This window comes from Tupaia chinensis, unplaced genomic scaffold (assembly GCF_000334495.1).
Source record: "Tupaia chinensis unplaced genomic scaffold, TupChi_1.0 Scaffold145685_1, whole genome shotgun sequence".
NCBI lineage: Eukaryota > Metazoa > Chordata > Mammalia > Scandentia > Tupaiidae > Tupaia > Tupaia belangeri.
In genome coordinates this window covers 1,623,957-1,632,410 of record NW_006205542.1, presented here as the reverse complement: position 1 = coordinate 1,632,410, position 8,454 = coordinate 1,623,957, and positions in this window count along the sequence as shown.

Genomic DNA, 8,454 nt, shown 5'->3' with positions numbered 1-8,454 from the left:
AGAAAGAAAGAAAGAAAGAAAGAAAGAAAGAAAGAAAGAAAGAAAGAAAGAAAGAAATGGTTCTGAAACAACTAGATATTCACATACAAACAAATACCAAAAATCTAGACAAAGGCTTTATGCCTTTCCTAAAAATCAACACAACATAGATCCTATACCTATATGTAATGCCAAACTGTAAAACTTCTAGACAATAGCATAGGTGAAAACCTCAATGACACTGGGTATGATCACGATATTTAAAGCATTAACTATGATAGAAAGATTTTATTAATTAGACATTATTAAAATAAAAAACATCTAGGTTGTGGACTGACATGTGGCCTAGTGGGAGCCACATCCTGTATGGCTGACTCTACAGATTGAATTCTAGCTCCAATGACTTGAAAAACACACTTGGTACTTGTGTGTACACAACATCCCCACAAGATGTAAAAATGGAGGAGGATTTTCAGCATGAGCAGGCCTCTTTGAGAGGTTCTCTTTCTCTCTCTTGTTCTCTCTTTCTCTCTTTCTTCTTCCAGTGAGCACATGTGTCCTCCACCTAAAATAAAATTGCTCTGCAAAAGACAGTTCTCACTGTCAAGAAAATGAGAGGACAAACTTAGATTTGAGGAAACATTTCAAAACACATGAGGGATCTTCAAAACTTCTTGCAAAGTATATATTGTGAAAAAACTATGTGTCCTTTTTAAAATTTTTTGCTGCCGGGACCAGCAGTTAGGGTAATGGCTATGTCGCTGGACTCCCATGTAGTCGACCGCAGTTCGCGTCCTGGACCTGGTGGCTTAAAACTCACGCCGGGCGCGTGTGCGTGCGTGCCCAAGTTCCCGAGAGGAGACTGGAGTAGGAGGGATTGCGGCGTGGCCATCCCCCCCGAGGGAGTGATTTCTCGCTTTCTGTCTCTCTGTCTCTCTCTGTCTGGCGAGCGCACACGCCCTATAGCAAAAACCTCTCCAAAAAAAAAAAAATTGTTTTTGCTGCCAAACTAGAGTCAAACTTTAATTTCATTTTTCCATGAATTTTTCAGTTGATTGATGGTACAATGAAACTATTATCCAAATAACTCTTAACACTCGAAAATAGGAAAACAAACATGATACAATGAAACTATTATCCAAAGAAGTCTTAACACTCAAAAATAAATAAAACAAATAACTCAATTATAAAATGGGCAAAAGACCTGACTAGAAACCTTATTGAAGATGTAAACACAGCAAATAAATGTATGAAAAGATGCACAACATCCTAAGTCCTTAGAGAATGCAAACTATGGGCTTCTACTACCAAATGCTGTCAAGGATGTGGAACAACAGAAACTCTCTTTCATTGCTGAGGGAATGTAAAGTGGTACAGCTACTTTCCAGGACAATTTCTTTAAAAATTAAACATATTCTTACCCTATGGTCCATTAGTCTTGCTCCGTAGTATTTAACCAAACGAATTTAAGATGTATGCCCACATAAAAACCAGCATATGAGTGTTTGTATGAGTTTTAATCCTGATTTCCCAAACCTGGAAACAACAAAGATATTCTTTGGTAGGTAAGTGGGCAAATAAACTGGTAGTTGCAGACAATGAAAAATCGACATTAAAAAGAAGTGAGTTATCAAGATATGAAAAGACATGTAGGAAATCTAAGTGCATATTACAAAGTGAAAGAAGCAAAGCTGAAAAAATTACATGCTGTATGATTCTGACTATATGACATTTTAGAAAAGGCGAATCAATAGAGTAAAAGTAACAATTGTTGCCTGGGGTTGGAGGGAGGAATTTAATTTTAGGGCTGTGAAACTACTTTGTATGTTATTATAATGGGGGATATATGTTCTTATACTTATCAAAACCCATAGGATGTACAATATTAAGAGAAAACCCTAATGTAAACTATGAACTTCAAGTGATAATGTTGCATCCATGTGAGTTCATTGCTTGTAGCTAATCTACCACTCTGGTGCATGATTGTGATAGTGTGTGAGGCTATGTGTATATGAGGGCAAGGGTATATAGAAAAATCTCTGTACCTTTGCCTCAACTTTACTGTGAACATAAAATTGCTCTAAATAATAAAATATTTTTTAAATATGGGCAAAACAAACTTAAATAGACGTTTCTCCTAAGAATATATACAAATAGCCAATAAGCACATAAAAATATTCAACACAATTAGTCATTGGAGAGATACAAAACAAAACCCATTTAGATCTCACTTCACTCCTAGTAGAATAAATACAATGAGAGAAGAAAGAAAAGTAAGTGCTGTCAAAGATATAAAGAAATTGAAACTCTCACATATAGCTGGTGGGAATATAAAATGTTGCAAGCACTGTGGGAAATAGCTTGGCAGTTCCTCAAAAAGCTAAACATAGGGTAAGTCAGTGGCATAGTGGTTAAGATAGCTGGATCCCACATGGCCAACCGTGAGGTTCAAGTCCCAGACCCAGCAGTTAGAAAACATTCTGGGAGCTTTGTGTGCATTGCACCACATGCCAAATACCCCAAAGCTGGGACTGACCCAGTGTTTATCAACAGATGTGTCACAAATAGAAGACAGAATATTATCCAGCCCTGAAAGTGAATGAAGTTGGATACATGTTTTGAAGTTGAACTTCAAAAACATTATGCTAAGTGAAATCAGTCATTATAATAGGACAAATGTGTGTGATTCCATTTGTATGAAATATCTAAAATAGGTAAATTCACAGAGAGAAAGCAAATGAGAAGTTTCTAGGAGCCGACATAAGTCAAGGCTTAATAGATACAGAGTTTCTGTTGGATGTGATTTAAAAAGTGTTGGAAACATACTACTGATAGTTGTACAAAACTTTGGATATACATAGAACCACTTAATTATATATTAAAAAAGGGTTAAACTCACAAATTTTACCACAATAAAAAAATGCTCATTATATACTTTAGAAAAGAGAGGGAGTTACTTTTCTCCTAAAAAGGATGAGTAAACTTATTTGTAAGAAAATGTGTTATTTGCAAGAAATGGCTCAAAGGAAAAAAAAATTCCTGAGAACTATGAAAAAAGAGGGGGATTTAAATGACATTTTCAATAACAGGCAAAGGGGGAAATTCCTAGTACAGAAAAGTCTCCTGAAGTCTGAAGTAGTTTTGTTTCTTTGATTTTCGTTTTGTTTTGTTTTTGTTTTTAAATTTTTGTCATAGGGTTCATGCATTTATCAGGGAGAGAGAGAGAGAGAGAGAGAGAGAATGAATGAGAAATCACACCTCAGGGGGTGGGTTTGCCACAATCCCTTCTCCTCCATTCTTCTCTAGAAGTTCTGGACTTGCACATGCATGCACCTGGAGTGCTTTCTAAGCTGCCAGGTTCACGACTTGAACCGCATATTCGACCATGTGGCATTCAGTGTCTATCCATCATGCCAGCTACTGGCCCAGCCTGCAGTAGCTTTTACTTCTTATTGCCTTCTCCCCTTTGTAGAACAACTAAGACTAAAATTGTTTTGCATTAAACAGTTTTAGTTCTTTTAAATTATATTCTAATGGGCATATCAATAAGACTTGTAATCATTACAGCTTGATAAACTTGTTTAAAAAAAGATCACCTGGGGCCCAGCAAGTGGCTTGGTGGTTAAGCCACTGGACACTCCCACATGGCTGACCATGGTTCGAGTGTTGGACCTGGTGGCTTGCTTTCTCACTTTTTCTCCCTCTCTCTCTCTCGCTCTGTCTCGCTCTGGTCAAATTAAGACAAGATCACATAAATGAATGAACAAATAAAATTAAATTTAAAAAAAGATCACCTGATGGAAAGCATAATTGTGATATTTTCAAAATTATTTTTTAGTCTCTACTAAATTTATCCCAGAATTCATGTTTAATACAAAATCACTTAGCAAAGCAAACAGGAGGATAACTTTCATAAGTGCCATGAGGCAGTGTTCTTTACATGAGAAAAGGTAGTTTTAAAAACACATTTTTTTATGTGAGGTATTATTGTTTATAATTTTTTCTTCTCTATGTTCCTTAAAGAAGTAGTCAGCTATTCATGCTCTTCAGAACTGTGCGAGGGCCTGCCCCATAGCATAGCTGTTAGACACAGCACAGAAACCAGATTCTACATGTTCTACCCCATGAGCTTCTTGCCAGGCATGAGGTACCCATGTCTAGGATCCCAATAGGATGGAAAATTAGAGGAAAAAGTATTATGATATGACCAGGTGTTTCCTTCTCTCTCTCTGCCTCTTTTTTTTTTCTCTCTCTCTTTCTTATACATGCACATATACCATCTGGTATTACAAATGAAAATAAGAAATAACATGCAAGTCTCTGTGATTTTGCTTTCTGAAAGTCTAAGTTCTTTGGAGAACACAGAACACATAAGTAAATGAAAGAGAGAGAGAGAAAGAGAGAGAAAAGGATTTGCAAGCATAGCATGTCTAAAAAAAAAAAAAACACAAAGAGGAACAACTAAGAGATTCCCTCATTTCAATAGGTAGAAGCAAGAGAAAGAGAAAGGCCTATGGGTCTGATAATGGAAAGAAAACCTGTATCTTCCTGATGAAGAAGTGTTTTTGGTCATGGGCATCCTTGGGAGGAAGCCTGGGGCCCTGGTATATAACCACTGGGCTTGAAGATGGGCGGTGGACACTGGTAAATGTCTTCACAGCATCAGCTAACCCGAGATGGAGGCCTAGGTAATGCTCCTCAGCTCACTCTCCACCATCATCTTTAGCTCTGTATATGACTCTAGAACCCCAGAACTGCCTCTAAACAGCCAGATGATTGGTTTTCTTCTTATTTAGAAAAATGGTAGCTTGGGATCAGATATTAATTTGAGTTATACAGGATAAAAAGTGGACCCAGCCTCTACGGCATAGTTGCTACATGCTGGACGGCAGTGCTGGAAGCCAGATGGCTGACTGTAGTTGAGATCCACAGCCCAGCTGGCCCCAAAACATGCTGTGTATGCACGCACTGGAAGCTTGGGAGAAAGGAATTACAGAATGACAAGATACTGACTGTTGAGGGCAGCCCTCTCTCCTTTTCTCTTTCTTATATACATATGCTCTCTTTCATAAATTAAAAAATTAAACAAATAAATAAAAAGTGACTTGCACAACTAAATTGGTAGACTGTGATTTATGCCCACCACAAAAGCAAGCACATACATGTTCTACTTAATTAGAAAGCTAGAAAGCTGAGTAATTGCTTTGGTGGTGAGTCAAATAAATTAAATGCCTACAATGCGAGCAATAATCTTTTTCATAGAAATTTGCAGCGTGTGACAGGAATAATCAAAAATTCCCTGCTTGGTTTCAGAGTGAATATGTACTTTGTGATCATGATGTCACAATTATACTTTACTTCATACTTACTGAAGATTTTCAGCTATGAGATATTTTGTACTCTTTATTCACAAAATAGACATTTATTAAAGTACTTCCATATGACAAGTGTTGTTTTATGTTTTGGAATACCTAGTAAATAAAACAAGTAAATATCCATCAGAGTGAAAGGGGAGGTAAACAATAAATGTAACAAATAAGATAAATACAGTGCATTAGAATGTGATACATGCTATGTTATTCAGGGACTAGGTATCGATGAGACTTTTCAGAAGGATGGCAAGGGAAGACATAGTATGAAGACCATGGAGAAGTTAGTCACATGTGAGAGTGGAGTAGAAAACCCTTGACAGAGGGAATCAATTGCTCTAGGAAAAACTGCCCTGTCTGGAGTATGCCAGGGAAATTCATGGAATACTGCATGTGTTTAGAGCAGAGTAAGCGTAAATAAAGAGAGCGTGGTAATCAAAATCCTTCTCCCCCACCCCAGGATGTGGAATATGAGCATAACACATTACATGGCAAAGGGGAATTAAGACCCCAGATTGAATAGAAGTTGCTAATCAGCTGACCTTAAAATGAGAATATACTGGATTATGCAGGTGGGTCCATTCTAATCACAAGGGTTCTTAAAAGAAGAGAGTAGAGCAAGATGAGATTAGTATGTTGTGATGTTGATTTAAAGACTGAGGAAGGGAACTTTGAGCCAAGAAATCAAGGAAGCCTGTAGAACCTCAGAAAAGCAAGGAAAATAGTTCCCTGGGGCCTCTGAAAGGAACACAGAGGCCTGTACCTTGATTTTAGGCCAGTGAGACATATCAGACTTCTGACCAAAAGAACTATAAGATAATTAATTTGTGTGTTTCTAAGCCATTAAGTTGTTGCAGAAACTAACAAATGAATACAGACTGAAGAAAGAAAGAAGTAATAAGGATTCAATGGGTAGGGACCTTCCTTGAGTGGCATTGTAAGGATTGGACTTTAGGAAGAGAGAAGACATTGTTGGTTTTGAACAAAGGAATAACATGATCTGGCAGGTTTTTCATTTTGTTTCGTTTTGTTTCATTTTGTTTTGAAGAGAGATTTCTGCTACAGGGTGCATGCACTCACTGGAGAGACAGAGACAGACAGAAAAGTGAGAAATCAAATCACCCCCCACTCCCGACAGGGAAGATGGCCATGCCACAACCCTTTCTTCTCCATTCTCCTCATGGAATTTTGGGCACACACACACACACACACACACACACACACACACACACATCCAGCGTGTTTTATGTTGCTGAGTCTGGGACTCAAATCCCGATCTGATAGGTTTTTAAAAGATCTGCACTGCAGTGTTGAGATTAGATGTAAGAGCGGAAAGGTGGGTGCAATAATATAGGAAAAAGATGAAAGTGGCACATATCAATAAGGTAATATTGAAGGAGGTGGGAAGCAATTAGATTCTGGCTTTATTTGAAGGCGGAACCATGGAATTTCCTAATGGATTGGATGTGGGGTGAGGGAGAAAAACAGAAGTCCATGATGATACCCAGATGTTTGGTCTGAGCAATTGAAGGAAAAGAGAGAGTCTTTACTCAAATGGAGAACACTTCAAGTAGAAAAGTTCTGGGAGAATGACTAGAACTTCAAATTTGGATGTGCTGGATTTGAGATAATAGGTATTTAGGTGACAATGTTGAATACATATGTATTTAGAGTTCCAGCAAAAGGTTTATGCTGGATATAGAAACGCAGAAGTTACAGGGTTATTAGTCAGTTTATCCCTGAGAGACCAGAGATCACTAAGAGACAGATGTAGATAGGTAAGAAGAGGACCAAAGATTGAATCTTTTGGTGTCATATCCGTTCTTGGGTTAATAAATTTCTAGCATCCTGCATGACAAATTGTCATGATGAGTAATTCTTTCATTTGCTCACTCTCTGTTCAGCAACATTTGTATCAATGCTCATCTTGCCAGATAGCAGATAGCACAAGTGAAGTGAAAAGAGAAAACTACACACCATGTCAATGAGCACTGACTTTGTCTTTCTTTTTTGATTTTTTTTTTTATGAGAGGTTTTTGCTATAGGGCGCATGCTCTTGCCAGAAAGACAGAGCGAGACAGAAAGCGAGAAATCTTCCCCAAGGGGTATAGCCATGCTGCAATCACTTCTCCTCCATTCTCCTCTTGAGATCTTGGACACACATGCACGCACACGCGCCCGGCATGAGTTTAAGCCACCAGGTCCGGGACTTGAACTGCAATGGACCACATGGGAGTCCAGCGACATAGCCTTTAGGCTAACTGCTGGTCCCGAGCATTGACTTTTTCAAACACAGAGTTTAAAGAACTTTATCTTCAAAACCAGTAAAGGGATAGGAGCCAAGTTTTAGGACTTTGAAAAAAGAACTGATCTAAATAATTACTCCCAACATAGCTTCCATAAACCGTGCTAACCCTTCCCTGTGGGCCTTGATTTGCATATAACTTTTTCAAAGAATTATTTTATTGGGATCTGCAGTTAGTGTAATGGTTATGTCGTTGAACTCCCATGTAGTTGACCGTGGTTTGAATCCCGGACCTGGTGGCTTAAACTCACACTGGGCACATGTGTACGTGTGCCCGAGATCCCAAGAGGAGAATGGAAGAGAAGGGATTGCGGCATGGCCATCCCCCCGGGGGGTGATTTCTCACTTTCCGTGTCTTTCTCTCTGTCTTTCTGGTGAGCGCACGCGCCCTATAGCAAAAACTTCTCAAAAAAAGAAATAAAAAAGAATTATTTTATTTAACTTCATTTATTTACCTATTTTAATTGGACCAGAGAAGGAGAGGGGGAGTGAGAGAGAGAAAGTGAGAAAGCAAGCCACCAGGTTCAGGAATCAAACCACGATTGGTCACATGGGAGTCTAACGCCCTTAGCCACCACATCATCTACCAGCTCCGATTTGTGTATAACTTTTATCTGGTGCTGAAAGTCGAAGTTAGTCCATTTTGTTAATTCACATGTATGGAAAGAATGATTAGGGAAAATTGTGAGGATGGCTCAATGTTCCAGTTTCTAGCAAAGGTGTATAGAATATTTAAATAATGAAATATTAGTGTCTGATGAGTTAAAATTGAATTCAGCTTTCTTTTTAGATATCCCTGAG